At 46.4% G+C, this 18,971-nt stretch overlaps 1 protein-coding gene and 1 pseudogene across 6 annotated transcripts in view; one reads left to right on the top strand and one right to left on the bottom strand.

Moving 5' to 3' along the window:
- Positions 1 to 150: 150 nt before the first annotated feature.
- The window catches only part of KCNS3 (potassium voltage-gated channel modifier subfamily S member 3), a 41,144-nt gene continuing 22,323 nt past the window's right edge, over positions 151 to 18,971 (top strand). Inside the window, exon 1 of one of the 6 annotated variants that reach the window (XM_072771003.1) lies at positions 151 to 356. The gene's annotated coding sequence lies outside the window, so the exon portion shown is untranslated. Of the gene's footprint in view, positions 361 to 436; positions 585 to 1,103; positions 1,169 to 1,497; positions 1,627 to 1,916; positions 2,328 to 18,971 lie in introns of those variants that run through there. The other 5 variants (XM_072771001.1, XM_072771006.1, XM_072771002.1 and 2 more) reach the window with 5 other exon arrangements.
- Positions 9,319 to 9,857, bottom strand: LOC140600811 (10 kDa heat shock protein, mitochondrial pseudogene; annotated as a pseudogene).

Below are 18,971 nucleotides of genomic sequence, written 5' to 3'. Positions count from 1 at the left end.
GGGGGGGCGGTTGTCCCATTGCGTGCTGTGGGGCGGGAACACCGGGCGCCTACAGCTTGGAGCAGCTGGCTCTGAGGAATTATTGCAAGTCTGCACAACTTAAAAATCTGCAGTTTGGGGGCGGGAGGGGGAGCGCGGGGGTGGGTCCCCGAGCGTCCCATTTCTGCTCCGGGCGGTTCACTGAGTTCCTGCTCACTGCGGAGGGGCCGGCCAGGCCTTCCGGACCCCACGGCGCCCTAGCTGACGCCCCGGGTTCGTTCCTCAGCCTCGGGCTGCGGGCATCTCCCTCTGACCTCCTCTTCCATCCTCGGGAGGGAGACCCGACTCGTCGCCTTCCGCTCGCTGCGTGCGCCTCGGTAGGTAAGTCGAGGAACGGAGCGCGTGAAGCAGTCTCGCTGCACAGTGCACGAGCCTTCGGGCAGCGGGGCTGGCGGGTAACAGGCGGGAGCGCGGCTGGTTCCTCCTTCGCACTTTGTTTTAAAACAAGTTGGGGCCTCGGTACTTCCTAGGGGGATCCCGGCAAATGTGCAGAGCGTCGCTAGGGCCGCGACTTTTCGGAGCCGCCGGGGACCGCGGAGGAGCTGGTGGGTGTCCGGCGGCGGCGCGGGCTGCAGCCCGGGGGGCGCGCAGGGGGGCGCGGGGGGCCCCGCAGGGGGGGGCGCAGGGGGGCGCGGGGGGCCCCGCAGGGGGGAGCGCAGGGGGGCGCGCTCCTGCTCGCAGCGGGTCGGGGCTCGCGGCTGCGGGACTGGGGCGCTCGGGGCGCTCGGGGCGGGGGCGGGGGTCTGTCCTCCGGTGCGTCCGCCGGAGGCGCGGCGCGGGCCCCGCAACCTGCCAGCGCCGGCGGCGGGGCGCCTGGCCCCGGGCCCGGGGAGCGCAGGCGGAGGGCCGAGGCGCGGCGGCGGGCGGAGCGGGACCAATGGGGCGGCGGCCGAGCAGCCCGCCCCGCCCGGCCCCGCCCCTCCCCGCCCCGCCCCGCTCGCCGCTGCCCCGCGCTGCGCTCCCGCCGGGCGGGACGGGCCGACGGACCCGGGCGGGCCACCGGCTGTCCTCGCCGCCGCCGTGGCGGGCGCGGGGCCGCGCGGCGAGGCCGGATCCCTGCGGCGCGGGCGGCCGGGCGGGCGGGCGGCGTCGCCGAGCGGAGCGAGCCCGCGGCGCCGGGATCCCGCAGGTACCTGCCCGCGTCCCCTCCTCCGCGCGCACTCGGGCGACTTCTCCGTGCGACCCCGCAACTTTCGCCGCGTCTTGCCGCCCCTGCAGCCCCGCAGCCCCGGTCGCGGCCCCGGTCACGGCCCGCGGGGACTGTGCGCTGTGCGGGGCGCCTGCCCGGCGGCGCCCCCCGTCCTCCGGGTGCCCGGAGCCCGCCGTCGCTGGAGTCCTACAGATCCGCCTGTTGCGCGAGCGGCGGGCGGCGGGACGGCGGCTGGGCCCCTCGGGAGGCCTCGGGGGGGGGCGTCTGGGCCCCGCTGTTGCGCGTGGGGTGGGCAGCGGCGGGGTGCAGGGCCGCCTGCAGGCGGGAGAGCGGGCGAGCCGGAGAGGCGGCACTCCGCCGGGGGCATCCCTGGGGCGTTTCCTGCGCCGCGAAGCCTTTCCTTCTCTTCCTCGAGAGGAGGCGCTTTCCTGGCGAATGTAAGTGCTTCCCGGGCCGCCTGCTCCGCCTTCTTGCCTGTCATCCCCCCTCCCCTTTGCCCTGCAGCGGTGCCAGGCGCCCCGCGACAGTCGCAGAGCGGAGCGCACGCGGGCCCGGTGCTGGTGCGGCGCTGCCCACGGACTGCCGGGCGCTCGGGTGGGAGCGGCGCGGGGCTTGCAGGGCCGCCGTGCAGCCGCGCCGGCTCCGCGCGTCTGCATCCGCGGTGGTGGAGGCGGGGGTGGGGGCGGAGGTCGGGGACTTCCCTCCCCGCGCCCCTCGGGGTGCCTGCCGGACCTCCCGAGGTGAAGCGGCTGGCGGGCGAGCCAGACCTTCCTGCAGGGGCCGCGGCGAGCCGGGCCGGGCGCCTTTCGCATTGCAGGGCTCGGTCGCCCCCCCATCCCTCCTGCGCTCTGTCTTTCCCCGTCTCTTTTGGGAAAGGAGCACCGTTTGCGTCCTTGGTTGTCACCCACCTCTCGGCTAGGGAGACTGAGCCGGTGGTGTAACTCGGGCGGCCCCGCGGCAGGGGTGGAGGACAGCAAAGAACCACCTCCTCCCGCCCGAATAACCCGGGGGCTCGGGTTTGATGCCCGAGCGCGAGCGGGTGGAGCGGGGTCGTGCGTGGTCTTCACACACAGCGGACTTGCGGCTCGTCCCGCTCTTGGACCTTTCACTTCATCCTACCCTCCGAAGAGTGGGGCAGGTGAGGAAAGCCAGATCAGAAACCTTCCCTTCCCTTTTCCATGCATTTGTTTAAGTGATTTGCATAACCATTTGCTTAGAACTGTATACATCCCCCCCCACCCCCACCCCGCCCCTTAGACTCCTTGCAAATACCTGCCCAGGTAAACAGGAAGCTAGCATTTTCCTGAGCACCTGCCCCACGGAGTTCAGGCTGGACGAGGGTGGAGTTGATTTTGTGGTTGAACTTGGTGTAATAGTTAGGTTACATTCCTCACCTGGGTTGCAAACTCCGTGGGGACGTGGATCCAGGCAGTTTGCATTTGCCACCCGTTCCTCTGGGGCTGGGCCCTGGGCTCTGCTCCGGGGAATACACAGTACAAAATGCAGTTTCTGCTCCCCGTCTAGTCCTGTCCTTCTTTTTCATTTTTCTTTTTTCCACCAGATTCCTTCTGTTCTAATATTAAATTTATCTTTTCACAACTAGGGATTGTCAGTATTGGGATAGGGAGACGGTGATACGGAAGTGCTTTAGAACTCTGAATCCAAAGCATGTCGTGAATATTCTAAGGAGATTTGTGGGTTGTGTTTTAATTCAGTCTTGTGTCTGAGCCATTTTTTTTTTACCTGGAAAATCAGCCTGAATAAGCCCATTCATCAATGCGGCAAAGCCAAGCATTTGCTGCGCAAGTATATGTAACCAAATAGGGAGTGGAAGCCGTCTTTGCTCTGTTTAGAAATACTAAAATATTAAAAATCCAATGCTCAGATACTGGGTTTTGCTAGCAAAGCACCAGCTAAAGATTTTTCCTTTTCCCTTATTATCATCATTATTATTATTTTTTTCTTAAAGAAAGACAGGGAAGAGTGGGACTCCGGACACTTCCTCTGTCTTAAGTGAATCTCACCTTTCACTGTAGTTCTTCATGGACTCTGTGTCCCTCTCTTCTACCCAAGTGAGATCTCAGTCTGCCCTGTGTCTGGCATTTGGGATTGGAATGTGTACAGCTTCTAGAGAGCAGGCACTACTAATGTTTTTAATAGACAACATTTATTGGCTGCATACCATATGCCAGCTACTCTGCTCGGCACTTTTCCAAGCATTATCTCATTTAATCTACAAAACCACCCCATGAGGGAGTGAGGTTTTCCTTCATCACAGTGTTTCTGGCGGAGCTAGCAGTAGATGGAACCCCTCTAGGTATATTCTGAGTCCCATGGGAGAACAAAAAGGGCAAGGCCGGACTTGGGGTCCCATTGGCAGGCAAGGGTGGCTGTGCAGGGTAGTTGGAGGGATAGTAGAAGTAGGTGTCTTTACTGTCCCCGCTTATCAGGTTTCAGCTTATCTGGACTCTCTGGAGTGCCACTTGTGTGAAATACCCACAAGGAGCTGGGTTCCAGCCCTCACTGCAATCTCTTTATGGCTCCTTGACTTAAGTCACTTTGCTTCTCTGAATCGCAGTCTGTTCAGCTACAAGGATTTACATGGTTCATATTTTTGTTACCCTATACTAGGCACTATGCTAAAAGCTCTGTATTGACTCAATTCAACCTGAAGACAACCTTTGGAGGTGGGATCTATTACTACCCTATTTTATTTTTAAAAAATTTATTTATTCTTATTGAAGTATAGTTGACATACAATATTCTATTAGTTTCAGATATACAACATAGTGATTTGACAATTCCATACATTACACAGTGCTCACCATGGTAAGTGTGGCCATTATTACCCTATTTTAGATGAGAAAAAAGAGAAAAACCGGGTGACTTGTGCAAAATCAGGCAGGTAGGACTATGTGAAGCCAGAATTCTATCCCTGGCAGTCTGGCTGCAGACCCATTGTGGGATTCTGCTGACCTTGTTTACCCTTACAGCCCCAACACTGTGCCCTATGCTCAGGAGGACTCAGGCTGGGTTTGTTGAAAAGCAAGTAGTAGAAGTGGCTTGCCATTACCAAGTGACTTTTTGGCCGCAATCTCATCTTTAGAAGGAACCTTGAAAATTGCACTGGAAAAGTATTCTTTATGCTTTTGCCAAAAATGTTTTCTTTCCAATATAATTGGGGAAAAGGGAGAAAGATCATAAAGATTATTGTCTAGATAAACAGTATGGCTATTTCCAGAAAAAGTGCTTATTATCAATGAGAAACCCAGGAAGGTCATGGAACACTTTGTACTCTGAGTCAAATCCGTCAAAAACGCCAAAAAGTAACCAACCTACAAGAATTTATTATGTGGGTGCCATGTGCTCAGTACTGCAGGCACCACCGGCAGGCAGATTGTAAGGCGTGTGTTCTCTGAGCCTGAATATACAGTGGACCTGGAGGCTCGAGATTAACAAGCACTAGACAGGTCAATACGAGATGCTAAATATTTGAGTCCTGATAAAAGTCACAAACTGTCACATTTGTACAGCCTACTATAGTCTGCGGAAACTTTCACAAGTAACCTTTCACTCCTAGTAGCAGTGCCATAGGCCATGGGCAGGGTGGTGGTTAGAAGCCCATCTTGCAAAGGAATAAGGAAATAGGGCAAAGTGAGCCACTTGACTTTAGCCATGGCAAGGGGTCTTCTGACTCCAAAGCCATCATCATCTGTCTGTCTCACAAGGAAGGGGTGGATGTGGAGGGTCCTCGGAGCTGGCAGTTTGAATTTCATCCTGAAGCTGGCTTTCAGTCACTGCTCTTGGCTAGTCAGGAGGAGCAGGGGAGGAGAAAGTATTTGTCGCTCTTGTTTCATTTTTGCATTTAGGAGTCTGGTATGTGAAACGTGGAGAGAAATTTCAATTATGGTGAATTCAGTAACACTGTTTAGAACATGCAGTCAAATGTAGAACCTGATTTAGAAGAAGCTCCATCCGTGTCCTCCTTTATCATTTTTCTTTCCTCTTTATCATTTTGTGGGCAAGGGGCTCTTGCTCTCTTTGGAATCCTGCAGAGCCTGGCACCATGGTTTGCTTGGAGTAGACACCCTTTAAAATTATCCGTAATTGCCCAAGTGTTGAATGATAAAGGTCTAACATCTGCTTTTAGCTAATAATGTTATAGATAAGCAGTTAATGTTGACAGCAGCTGGCTTCAGTGTGCTTGTTGAGGTCCCTCTTGAATGCAAGCCTCCTGCTCATCATCCTGAGCAGATCAGCTGAGCTCAACTAAGCAGCTAGGAGATGCTTACCAATGTTGACTTAATGAGTAACTTATGTGGTCATATATATAAATGTATATTTATATATACATAAATCTCTTATACATATACAAATATGTACAAGCATTCATTCTATAAGGACTGGAGTACTTACCCGGGGGTACATACTGTTAGGTGCTGGGGTACTGTGGTGAAGGAAACGGGCACGGAGTAGTAAGTGGTGGATGAGGAGACAGACATTAAACAAAGAAATGCAAACATTAGATAGTGCCAGGTGCTCTAAAGAACTTACTGGGGGCAGAGGAACAAGGGTGGGGAGGGCACTCATTTAGGTGCAGGAGATGGGAAGATATGAGGAAGGCCCTTTTCAATCTGAGGGAGGCACAGGAGTTTATCAAGTGAAAAGTGGGAGGAAGATAATCCCAGGCTGTGGATGGAGTGTGAGGATTTGAAGGCAAGGATGCACACTGAGCCTCGGAGGGACTTCCAGAGAGCTGGGTGGGGCTGGAGGTGGGGGTCATGGCTGGGAGGAGGCTGGCAAGGAGGCAAAGGGCAGATCATGCTGCACACTCCTCCCCCCTTATCTATCTATCTATCTATCTATCTATCTATCTATCTATCTATCTATTTATGAGACACACACACAGAGAGGCAGAGACATAGGCAGAGGGAGAAGCAGGCTCTGCACCGGGGAGCCTGATGCAGACCTCGATCCCAGGACCTTGGGATCGCAAGCTGAGCCGAAGGCAAACACTCAACCACCAAGCCGCCCACGTGCCCCCTTGCTGTACCCTTTATGTCAGCTTAGAGACCTTTGGGTGTATCCTGGGGGCTGCAGGAAGGATCTCTTGGATTTGTAGGAGGGGAGTGTCAGGAGCCAATTTACATTTCTGCAAGATAGTCCATGAAGACAGTGAAGAATAGATCGGAGAGGCTCAGGCATGGCAGTTGGGAGCCTCCTCAACTGGAACTTTGGAGAGTTGGGACCAGATTGGACTGAGTGGGAATGAATAGGAGCTGAGAAAGTAGAGGCCACAATTATACAGGTTGGCTCTGGAAGGGATCAGAGAGGCAGAGTGGGCGCCAGACAGGGGGTGTGGATATGCCCATCTATGTGCAAGCAGTCCTGGCTGAGGTTAGGGAGCTGAGTCCAGCTCCTCATTGAGTCAACACATCCACATCTCTGTGCTTGGGGTAATATCTAGCACTTCTAGAAGATAAGACATTTGAATCCTAGCTCTGGTTTTGTCTCTAATTGCTGGAGAAATTTGAGCTTATCTCTTAATCATCTTTGTTTTTGTTCTTATTTTCCTCACAGCCTGTTGATTTTATCATTGAAAAAAGTAGGTAATCTGTCTATGAATATTTTTCTTCAATAGTGTCATTCATATGTGTTAATTTGGATCATTTTTATAAATTGAATTAGGAGAACTATGAGTGGGTATGTGGAACATTTGTGGTGAGTTTCTAAGCATTTGCTCTTTGATGATTACCAATAAGCTGCTTTTGAATTGCCTTAAATGGAGAGACAGCAGCAGCGATAAGCCTGGTGGTGAGGAGATGCTGAGCTCCGCTGAGTTCTGTGGGGGTGAGGCCTGGTGGAGAGCTCTAGGCATGGCTAAGTGTCCTAGTGGAATCCTTCCTTACTGACTCTTCCTCATCACATAAGACTCTTCCTCTTTATCCATGGATATCTCATAAAAGAATGCAAGAGAGGTACCTCTGGTCTGTCATTTGGGGACACACGTTTGGGAGAATGTGACAGCCTAAAGATCCATAATGAATATGACACATAGCCTAATGGGGCCTTGGAAAAGTGATCCCTTTGTAGCTGTGTGGAATGAGGACGTAGGTAGGACCATGAACTGGCAGTTACTCCAAAGATCAGTTTTCAGACTTCCTCCTCACAAATAATTATTGTGGTGAGATAAAAGAATGACAGCAGACTAAAATTTGGGGCTTGAAGATGCCCACATTTTTTTAAACTCTCATTCTTTTACAGACTGGGTGTGATTTTCTTAAACTCTGACATGCCACGGTGAACCTCAAAGCATTTCCTAGGGTTTACTTAAGGTAAATAATTTCTTTGGCCAGAGTGGTAGGTGAACTTGGCAGCCAGACTGTGGTTGGTTGGTTTGGATTGAGAGGAGGTGCCTGGGTTCTGGCAAAAAGTGAGGTCAGCACTCTTATCTTTGAGGTCAATAAATCATACCTTCTGGGCAGGGTTTTCTTGTGGGTTTTTAAGATCTCAGTTTTCTAAGAGTGGAACCTTCATGAGGCTGCTTACATCAAACCTCCTCCTCCCCTCCTCTTCTTGGTGATAAGACATCATCTGGCCATGATTTAGCTCCAATGATGTTTCAGGGTTGAACCTTTTTCTCCTCCAGGCTAAAGGTATAAATGAAAAGTGTCATTGTCCTTTTGTCAGTGTCCTTTTGTCTATCCATCCATCTATCTTCTTTTTAAAAATTATTTATTTATTTTAGAGAGATAGAGAGAGAGAGAGGGAGAGAATGAACAGAGGAAGGGACAGAAGGAGAGAATCTCAAGCAGAGTCCCTGCTGAGCGTGGAGACAAGCTTGGGGCTCCATCTCAAGACCCTGAGATCATGACCTGAGCTGGAATTGAGCGTTGGACACTCAACCGTCTGAGCCACCCAGGTGCTCATCTTTGTCAAAGAGTAGAAAGGTATCGGTATCCTTATCTTTTATGATCTCCTTAAACCACAAATGCACAGGGTAAGCTCTCTGGATATGCAAAACTAGGAATCTCATGAAAGTTCATATGATGCCTGAGAACTTCACCTTTTATGTAGTTTCTTCAGACTTCCTGACCTAATTAGAAAGCAGAGGACAGTGTGGTTACATCTTTGTGGTGATGTGTACTGAGTTCTCTCCCAGCCACCCCCCTCCCCCCCACGACTTAAAATGCGGACACTGCAGTGCATTTTGCCTTCTCATCTAGTGTCCTTTACGTGAGGAGGCTTTGAAGCAAAGAGTACAAGATACGGTTGTGTAATGTGGCCCTAAACTCTAATGGGTTTGCTTTTAGCTGTTTTTGACCAGTCACTCCTGTCATCCACATCATTTAAAAGCACCCAAGCAAGCCCTGTTTTTTCAGATGCTTTTTTTAAAAAAAATTTTTTTTGCAATCCCTGTTTTACAACCCTTCATTCCTAAGTCAGTGTCAGCAACTCAGAAATAAATCCTACTTTAACGTTATTAGGCACTGGGGTTAGGTTTCAGAATGCTCGCAAATGCAGAGGTAAGTCAGAAGGAGTAGGAAGCCAGATGGTTCTTAGTGGAACGCCACGATTGTGTGGTGTAGAAGAGAGGTGCAGTTCCTTCTGCTGAAAGCAGGGCTCTACTCCACACACCATGCACACAGATGCACACCCTACAGGGGAAAGAGTGCTCGCTGCTGGGGTTTGCTCCGTGGATTGCACAGAAGTAGACAAACCATAGAAGTACCAATTAGAAAGGGAGTTTCTGTTTGACAAGATGCAAACAGAAGGTAGAAGGATGGTACTGATGGTTGCATATTAGGAAAGAATTTAACACCACTGGACTGTACCCTTAAGATAGATAAGATGGTAAATCTTATGTCACGTGTATTTTTATCACAATTAATAAGTTGGAAAAGAGAAATTGAGATTCCTTTGTTTTGGTCTCAGATTCTTTACATGCTTAGGGATTATTGAGAACCCCCTGAAAGCTCCTGTTAATGTGGGTTTTATCTATCCATATTTTTTTTGGATACCATTAGTTTATTATAAAAGAGACAGAAATTATGTACATGATGAAAGATTTCATAACTTCAATTGTGAAAGGGCAGCTTCAGGTGATACCATTACAATAATAATGTATTTCAGTCTACATACTTTCTGAGAATGTCGCAATCTCTAAATAAGAAGTAATCCTTGTCATTTAGAACTACTTTGGTACCTTCATATTCTGGGAGAAGAATTTTATTTCCAACTTTCATGCTAACTGGTTGAATCTCTCCACACTTTCCTTTAGAGCCCAAACCAATAGCTACTACTGTTGCTTGTAATATTTTTCCTTGAGATTTTTCTAGAAGCATAATGTCTCCTTTGGTTACAGTTTTGGCTATACTCCTTTCAACTAAAACTTGGTCAAAGAGGGGAAGGGGGTGCCTGGGTGGCTCAGTTGGTTAAGTATCTGCCTTTGGCTCCGGTCATGTTGCCAGGGTTCTGGGATCAAGCCCTGTGGTGGGCTCTTTGTTTAGGGAGGAGCCTGCTTTTCCCTCTCTGCACCCCTCAACCCTGCCATGTTCTCTCTCTCTCTCTCTCAAATAAGTGGATAAAATCTTAAAAAAAAGAGGGGAAGAAACTTTCTAAATGCCTGTCCTGCTATGACTCTGGCTGCTACAGTGTATACTCTCATCTATCAATTATATATTAGAAATTAAAATTAGTTACATTTTAGGGTGCCTGGCTGGCTCACTTGGGTAGAGCATGCAACTCTTGATCTTGGGGTTGTAAATTGTAATATTCACCATGTTGGGTGTAAAGATTACTTAAAAAAATCTTAAAATAGGCAAATTTTGAAGTATTACTAATTCATTTAAAATAACAATAACCAGGCAGCCCAGGTGGCTCAGCCGTGTAGTGCTGCCATCAGCCTGGGGCCTGATCCTGGAGCCCTGGGATGGTGTCCCAGGTCGGGCTCCCTGCATGGAACCTGCTTCTCCCTCTGCTTGTGTCTCTGCCTCTCTCTGCACCCCCCCCCCCCACAGTGTGTCTCTCATGAATAAATAAATAAAATCTTAAAAAATAACAATAACCTCATTACATGTTAACATAAATGGCATATTTTTATGAAATATATCTTTTTTCAAAACAAGAACAATGCAAGAGTGGCATTGGTTTACATTTTTACAAATGTATTTATCCTCTGGTTTATGGAAAGCAGTGGGATTCTTGGACTTGCTTCTTTGTTTAGTCTATAATCCCACAAGTCATATACTTGCTGGAAAACTCTATGGGACACTTGTGAGAGAATGAATGAAAGTAAACAGGAAAATCACATCTTAGTTGATTATGAAAGCAGCTTTGATCTTATAGACTCTTTAAAGGGTCTTAGGAATCCCAGGGTTCTCCTGACCACATTTTGAGAACTACTGATATAGAATAAATCTGCAGCCAAATTAATTTTTTGTTATGTTCTACAGTTTTTAGCTCTTCTCATCAGATGTTATCCAAACTTGAACTTTAGCAATTCAATGTGTTGCTTATCTGTGATTCAAATGCAAGACCTAGGTGGCTCCTGAAAATAAAGTAAAAGTACCATAATTCTTTCCCAGAGTTTGTATAACAAACAACAAAAAAACTCTCTTTGCACCATTCCATTGTTAACTGTTTTGGAAGCTACCAGATTAGTCTAGGATTTTGATTAAATCCCAAATTCAAAGGATTTTGAATTTCCTTTGCTAACCTGACTTGAGTACGAAGCTCAAGACATGGAAAATTTTGAGTGTGAAAATCAGGTTAAGAAAGCCATGCTTTCCTCCAGGATACGCAAAGTTTCCTTTTTTTTCAAGTGTGCATTCCTGTTTACTGAGGAGTCTGTCCTGAGGTAGTGCCCAGAGCTATCTCCTGGGTCTTGGCCTTGAGTTGCCCTCTCAGGAGGATACCTCGCTCTTCAGAGAACCTCCCTGTCTTCCCTCCAGCTCTGTCCCCCGTCCTCCCTCCTTGTGTGGAAAACTTGGAAACCCTGTGAGGAGGATGCACTTAGGAAATGAATTGGAAAAAAGAGAGATGTGAGATTTAATGTTAATAAGTCAAATTGAAAGCTTTATGGATCACATTGTCTGGGGAATCTCATTATTTTATAATTTTTTTTTCATGTTGATGAAGTATGCGGTTAGTCACAGCAGATAGTTCTGCGGAAAGTGTTAAGGAAAAAAAAATCCTCCCAGGGTGGCTTCTAGGAGCTGGATGTGGATGTTTGTGAAGCATAAAAACATTTTTTCTACCTCTCAAATAATGGATTAGATGCTGTGTGAATGATCATATTTATTTGATTATATCTTTTAAATTCTAAATGAAACTTTTTTTTTTCACCCCATGAAATAGCCACTGTGGCAACTTGCTAGAGCAGTAGACACTTGGCTCCCTGAGTTCCTTCTGAACATACTGAGGATTTATGGTTTGGCAAAAGCACTCTGTTACTTCTAGTAGCAATAAGCGCTTTTCTACAATTCTTTGGAAATGTCATAATGTGTCGGACGCTCCCACTGGGTACAGAGAAGCAATAGCTCAGCAAGACATCCTCATCCCAGTGTCTTGGAGGCCTCAGGAAGGCCTATATGATGTAAAGGCAACTCCCAAGCAGCCTCCTTTACTCCATTTTGAGCAGGAAAATCCTTGTCTTTTATCCTTAAGTAGATCATTCATTTAGTGATACGTGCACTCAAATCTCCCACTTGTCCGCTGTGTATCAGACACTGAAAACTACTGTGTCTTGGTGAGGTTGCTAAGAAATTGGGACTGGCGGTGCCTGGATGGGCTCAGTTGGTTGAGTGTCAGACTCTTGATTTCAACTCTGGTCATGATCTCTGGGTCATGAGATGGAGCCCTATGTCGGGATCATGCTGGATGTGGAGCCTCCTGAAGACTCCCTCTCTCCCTCTTCCTCTGCCCCTCTTCCCCTGAAGAAAAAAAAGGAGAAGAAGAAAAGAAATTGGGTTCTGGAAGCATCAAGAGGAAGTGACTATTTTTTTCCTATTTAGCATCTGGGGGGTGTGTGTGTGTGTATGCACATGTGCTCACGTGTGGTACATCAAAGGGAAGTGTCCTGAAAGAGGTGATATCTGAGCAGATTTCTTGTAGACAAAGGGATTAACTGGAAAAGAAGGGAACAGAAGGAAGAGCGTCAAGGAGATTTGGGGAGGAGAGTACATTGTGAGGTTGAAGATGGTGAATAATTTGTTGGGACTGAGGCAGAAGGGTTTGAAGTAGACTGGTGCATCAGAGGCCAGAGGGGCAGACAGGATGTTCTTGCTTGACATCTGAGGAGGAGTCTGGACTCTCTCCTCAGGATGCTGGGAGCTTTTAAAGGTGTATGCAGGGCAATGACACATCCTGACTTGGAGTTCAGAAAAGTCTCTCTGGCCTGTGGAGAGGAAAGGGAATTAGAAGTGGGGCAAGACCATGCCATTGACTTGTCTACTAGTGCAATTCAGGGGTATAAAAAGGGGTCTCTGTCACCCAGTCATTAACTTGGTCTGTTTCTTGATACCCGAAATTTCTCAGGCTTCTACATTCTCTATGTGTTATATTTTAAGTTCAAGAATGGAGAACTCGCTGGGAAAGGTGAATGGTGTTTTTGGCCACATGTTGCTTTGCTATTCCTGAAACCCCTTAATTACCTTTGGATAATTATCCCTCCCCATTTGAATGTTATCTTGATGGGACAGCAAACACTAAGGATGTCCCCATGGGTTCCTTCTGCCAGCTGCTTCTGGTCCCTGCCCTGGTAAGAGCCATTGGTGGGCAGGTGGTGTATGGTTAAGCCTATCACATGCTCTGTCCATTGAGTGACTCAAGGTTGGAAGAGGCCTGGAGTTGCTTCCTTGCCCAGACCTCTGCTGTGAGTAGTTTCTCTTTGACCCTGAGAGCTGCAAGTTGCCTTCTGACAAAAATTGTATTTGTTTAGTTAGCCGACACCAGCATCTCTTGCTTGTATCCCAAGAACCCCCCAAGATGTGGGAATATCCAAAGGCCTTATCTCACAGCAGAGTGTAAAGACTAATCTTGTAGCCCTTTCCACTGGTTTTCAAAGGGGTGTGTGTGTGTGGTGGGGGGTGGTGGTGAATGCAAGGATGTCATTTGCTAAAATGGAGCAAAGAATGGACTGAAAGGGACACAGTTCACTAAGGCCCTGCAGATGAGCTTGGCTGGCTCCCCTTGTGTTGCTGCCTGTGGTACCCCTGAGGTGTGTCTACCTGGTGGGGTCAACGCATACTTCTTTAGCACTTGTATTGTGTGCTGGGCACTGTTCTAAATGTGGCCTACATGGTAGCTCATTGCATTCTCACAACAATCTGAGATAAGTACTATCATTTTATTTTAAATTATATATTTGTTCTATCTATACCATATGTATCTTCCTCCCTCCCTCCCTCCCTCCCTCCCTATCTACCTATCTTTCTATCGACAGATGAGAAAACATCTGAGAGATTTTAATAATTTACCCAAGTCATACAACTAGAAGGTAGCAGAACTGAGATTTGAATCCTGGCCGGCCAGGTAAGAATCTGCTCTTATCCAAGAATTTGAACCTTGGCTCCACCACTTACTGTGAGAAAGCTATTTAATGTCTCTGGCCTCAGTTGCTTGATCTGCCGAGTGGAGATAGTAATAGCATCTGCCTTAAGGTAGATAAAATAAGGTATTTAAAGCAGTGCCTGGTACAAAGTAAGCACTAGAGGAGGCTTGCTAGAGATTATTTTGTAATGGATGCTATAAAGAAGGCTGAGTGTACATCTTTCTAGAGGTAAGCATAGAAATAATTGTGACTCTTCTATTGGTCACTTGTATCTACAAGGCCTTTCTAGATATTTTGAAGCTCTTCATGGCAAGAGCATAAGTTGATGACAATTCATATGTATCATCCCACACTCATTTAGGGAGCTAGGACAGAAGTAAAAGTTGTTTTAAGGACACGAGCCTAGTGTGTAAAAACAGACAGCAAAGCAGCACCATGAAGAGCAGAATGTGAGCAGCTTCCCCAACATAAGCCTCATCCAGAAAGCTGAGCTTGGGCTCTGAGCTTGCTGTTTCCCCTGCGTGCTAAGCCATTCTGAACCTCATAAAAACCTGCCTCTCTGGGTTGATCTGTGAATTAACAAAGTTCATCCAGCCATTCATTATTTTTTGCTGGGCATTAAGGATATAAAGATTAAGAAAACGTAGGCCCTGCCTTTGTGGGGCTCACAGTGCAGTGGTGGAGGCTTCCAGGAAATTGTTCTACTGCATTTCAGCAGGTTAAATACTTGGTAAAGGCAGGCAATGGTGGATGGGGATGGGGGCCTGGATTTGGGGTAGGGAGAGGTCTGGGGTCAGGGCTTGGTTCTAGAGACTGTGATAGAGAATATGAATGTCAAAAGGCATTCTGAGCAGACGAATGAGAAGTTGAGGATACTTTGGGGGAATTTCAGGTAATTCCTCATCATTCTAGAGTTTGAGTTGTGTTGTGGAATGTAAGGATAATGGATAAGGAATCATAATAATGATAGTTAACATTTGATTGAGCATTTGCTATGGACTAAGCACACAGGGCTTATCTTATTTTTAATCTTCATGACTGCTCTATGTAATCTGTGACATTTAGTATTCATGTTTTATAAATGAAAAAAATCATTCTGACTTGTGTGAAGTGGTATCTCATTGTGGTTTTGATTTGTATTTCCCTGATCCCAGGTGATGTGGAGCATTTTTCATTTGTCTGTTGGCCATTTGTATGACTTCTTTGTTCATATCTTCTGCCCATTTCTTGATTGAATTATTTGTTCTTTGAGTATTGAGTTTGATAAGTTCTTTATAGATTTTGGATACTAGCCTTTTATCTGATAAGAAATTTGCAAATATTTTTTACCATTCCATAGGTTGCCTTTTAATTTTGTTGACTATTTTCTTTGTTGTGCAGAAGCTTTTTATCTTAATGAAGTCCCAACCCAGCAATTCTACTAAGTATTTACCTCAAAGATACAAATGTAGTGATCTGTACAGGGCACCTGCACCCAAATGCTCATAGCAGCAATGTCCACAATAGCCAAACTGTGGAAAGAGCCCAGATGTCCATTGAAAAAATATATCTATATATGTCCCACATCTTTATAAATGGATAAAGAAGATTCTATATATATACACACACACACACATATACATATATATATATAAAATGGAATACTACTCAGCCATCAAAAGGATAGATTCTTACCATTTACATCGATGTGGATGGAACTGGAGGGTATTATGCTGAATGAAGTAAGTCAATGAGAGAAAGACAGTTATCATATGGTTTCATGCATATGTGGAATATAGGAAATAGCACAGAGGATCATGGAGAAGGGAGGGAAAACTGAATGGGAAGTCAATAGAGAGGGAGAGAAAACATGAAAGACTCTTAACTGTAGGAAACAAACTAATGGTTGCTGGAGGGAAAATGGGTAGGGGGATGGGGTAACTGGGCATTAAGGAGGGCATGTGATGTGATGAGCACTGGGTGTTATACAAAACTGATAAATTGTTGAATACTATGTCTAAGACTAATGATGTACTATATATTGGCTAATTGAATTTAAATAAAATAAATCACTAAAAAGTTTATAATGAAAACAAACAAAAACCCCCAAGGCTCAGAGAACTCAACTAATTGACCAAGGTCACACAGCTAGTGGGTGGTGAAGCTGGGTTTCAGACTCAAGCAGTCTGGGTCCAGAGTTCATTCGGAAGGGCAGGGGAGGTAGCTGTCAGGGGACTTGAAGCTTGCACATTTTAGAAGGTGCTTGAATATGGCATGGAGAATGAATCTGAAGGTAGGGGATGGGTTAGATCCAGGGCAGGGAAGACGATTAGAAGTGGATTGTAATCATGGTAAAATACAGAGTGTCTGAATTAAAGCAGAGGCAGGAAGGATAAGGAAAGGAAAGGAATTTGAGAAATGTTTGGGAATAGAGGATGAAGGGAAAGTGTGGACACATTTATTTTAAGGTCCCACTGGGACATTCAAATGGACATGTCCAGTAGGCAGTTATAGGAGTCTGAAATGGAGGGAGGCAATCCGGGCAGGAGATACATATCCAGGCTCTAGAGTTCAATGAAATTCCTGGAGAGAGGAGCGGAGGGACAGGAGAAATCCATGGGGTTACATCCACACACATTTGAGGCCTGAAGATTATACCCAGGCTACAGATTTGTTTGATTTGGCTCACAGTAGTAAAATATTAAAACCAATAATTGCCAACATTTAGAAAATTGGGAAAGTTCACATAAAAATAAGATTTGTGGGTGTTCTTGAGAAGTTGGGCAATGCAACCACTTGATGTGCACAGATAAGGGACAGAAGTCCCCTTTTGGCAGGGCCGGTGCTCTTCAGCTTGTCACAGCAGCCAGATGTCCTTTTTTATTCATTTGGGGCCTCTGCATGGCCTCTGGATATTTTGTGATCCCAGATTTAAGGTATCAGAACACGAAGCAGAGTTTCACCGGAAACCAAGAGTGAGTAGTCAGACGGGTGGCATCAGTGACCCCCAGGGGTTGGGGGGTGGGCAGTGACAAATCCTTGGGCTGGTAAGTCACGCACGGATGAGAGGTGTGCTTAGTGAAAACACTTAGTGGAGTGTTAGGGCAAGAGTTGCACAAGAAGAAGGAAGGGGGAGTGTAAAAAATGATTTTAAGAAGCTGTGTTGCAAAGAGCAGTTGGGGTTGGGAGAGTTTGTTTTGTTACTTTTTAATATGTGAATGACTTGATCATTTCTATATAAGGATGTATGTGATATGAAAGAGTACTTTCTTTGTCCTCAACTCATGTTTTATAGCAATGAGGAATCCAGTCTTACTTAGGTTGTTTTTATTAAAACAGAGTGCTCCAGGGTACAGAATGGAATGAGGCTCCTTGTATGTGTATGAAGGCAGCCCTGCCAAGTTCAGATCTTCCCAATGTTAAGTGCATTTTTGCTAGTTTGAGCAACAGTGCCTTAAAACGGGCAATTGTATATTTTCACAGCAGCAGGTTAAGTTGAGCCGTGCCTGTGTGGTGACTTACTACCTGCATTTATTTACTCATGTGATTGTTTACTGTCCGTTTCTTTTACTGTTTGCCAGGTGGAATCTGTGTGATGATCTTATCAACTGGCATCACTTCTGTTTCAAGCTGGGTTAGTGGGCCTTTTACTGGATGTACATGACATACCAATTTTCCCATTTACTTTTTTGTATTTGTTGATCCAATAACATATTGTGTGTGTGTGTGTGTGTGTGAGAGAGAGAGAGAGAGAGAACTCATCTATCTTATCTTTGATGAAAATTCTTTTTATTAAGGAAGAAAATGCATCTCTCTCTGCAGTAGCTGATGACTAAACTACCTTTCTTCTCTGGTGGCCACAATTTTACAAGTAGGTTTGCCGTGATTTTTCTTTTCTCCCATGAATACGATGGGAAGGGGAGACTTTAAAATTTTGACATGGAGGGCAGCCCGGGTGGCTCAGGGGTTTAATGCCACCTTCAGCCCAGGGTGTGATCCTGGAGACTCAGGATCGAGTCCCAAATCAGGCTCCCTGCATGGAGCCTGCGTCTCCCTCTGCCTGTGTCTCTGTCTCTCTCTCTCTGTGTCTTTCATGAATAAATAAATAAAATCTTAAAAAAAAAATTCGACATGGAGTGGAAGCAGCCAGCAGCCAAGCTATATGACAAATGTTACTTAATGAATTCAATAAATAATTTTGAACCTACTGTGTGTCAGACGAGGTTGTAGGCACTTGGGATATGGTGGTGTTTAAGGCAGATAAAAATTCCTAATTTCATGGAGCTCATATCTGAGTGAGGAAATAAATAATAAATATGATAAAGAAATAAAAAGTACATGTCTGTAAGTATATTTTGGGGAGTGATAAATGCTAAGGAGAAAAAATAAAGTAGGGAGTGGGGGATATTTTGGATAAGGTAACCAGGAAGGGCCTCATTTGGAAGATATCTTTTGAGTCCAGGCCTGCAGAGAGCGAGGAAGCAAGCCATACAGTCTCCTATGGATAGAGTATTTCAGGCACAGAGATTAGCCAGTGCAAAGGCCCTGAGGCAGGAATAATTAAGAAATAGCATGGATACCACTATGCCAGACAGGAATGAAAGAAAGGAGAAGGAGATGAAATCAGATAAGTGGAATGGGAGGAGGGGAGCTTTTGCCTTGAGTAAGATGGAAGCCACTGAAAAGTTGAACATAGGAGTGACATGATGTGACTTACATTTTAATAGGATCTGTAGCTAATGGATTCTTTTTGTTTGTTTGTTTTTACATTTTTTTAAATTTAAATTCAATTTGTAACATATAGTATAACACCCAATGCTCATCCCATCAAGTGCCTTCCTCAGTGCCTGTCACCCAGTTACCCCATCCTCCCACCCACCTCCCCTTCCACAACCCTTTGTTTTACAGAGTTAGGAGTCTCTCATGGTATATCTTCCTCTCTAATTTTTCCCACTCAGTTCCCCTCCTTTCCCTTCTAGTCCCTTTCACTATTTCCTATATTCCACATATGAGTGAGACTATGCATATGATCATTGTCTTTCTCCAATTGACTTATTTCACTCAGCATAATATCCTCTAATTCCATCCATGTTGAAGCAAATGGTGGGTATTCATCCTTTCTGGTGGCTGAGTAATATTCTGTTGTATATATAGACCACGTCTTCTTTATCTGTCCATCTGTCAAAGGACATCGTGGCTTCTTCCTCAGTTTGGCTATTGTGGACATTGCTGCCATGAACATTGGGGTGC

This window comes from Canis lupus, chromosome 12, assembly GCF_048164855.1.
Source record: "Canis lupus baileyi chromosome 12, mCanLup2.hap1, whole genome shotgun sequence".
NCBI classification, from domain to species: domain Eukaryota; kingdom Metazoa; phylum Chordata; class Mammalia; order Carnivora; family Canidae; genus Canis; species Canis lupus.
This window is presented reverse-complemented; position numbering and strand designations above follow the sequence as displayed.